The sequence below is a fragment of the Coptis chinensis genome, chromosome 6 (genome assembly GCF_015680905.1).
Source record: "Coptis chinensis isolate HL-2020 chromosome 6, ASM1568090v1, whole genome shotgun sequence".
NCBI lineage: Eukaryota > Viridiplantae > Streptophyta > Magnoliopsida > Ranunculales > Ranunculaceae > Coptis > Coptis chinensis.
The window spans coordinates 50,487,799-50,488,461 of record NC_141461.1 but is presented as its reverse complement, the minus strand read 5'-3'; positions in this window follow the sequence as shown (position 1 = coordinate 50,488,461).

Genomic DNA, 663 nt, shown 5'->3' with positions numbered 1-663 from the left:
GGCGGGGCAGTCAAGTACCTACACCACTAGTTGAAGGCCACTAAGGATAAGCAGATATGTCGACTACGGAAGTGTGCCAAAACTTACTTATGCGTTAATGAACATACTGGAGTGAGCTCAGGGCACGAGGAGGAGGCATTATACGAAATCATCATGGTATTTGTAAAGCATTCTCATTTTATTTTGGTCATGGTTCTAATACTAGGCTGAACTCCTAGCTGTTATGGAAGGTTTAAAGATATGCTTACAACATAATTTTAAGCCATTAATTGTTGAAGTGGATTCTCAAATTATTCTTGGTTGGTTTTATGGTGGAAAAGGCCCTCCCTGGTTTCTTAAGCGTACATGGTGCGTACATGGTTGATATTGATAATTTTAGAGTTTAAATGGCATTGTTTTGTAATGGTTGTTTTCATTCTTATAAATAGATTCAACTAGTTAGCTAGTTTACTATGGAGGCATAGTTTCATGTATTGGGGTAAGGCTTGTACCCCCTACCCCCCAAAAAAATTTATGATTAATAAACTGGCAGCGGTCTGCCGAACCCCCCTCCACACTGGAGGTTTCTAACAACAACAACAAAAAAATACTCGGGGCACGTAGTTGCGACAGTCATAGATGGTCAAACACCGTAAACTAAGTACATAGGAAATGCGGAATGAA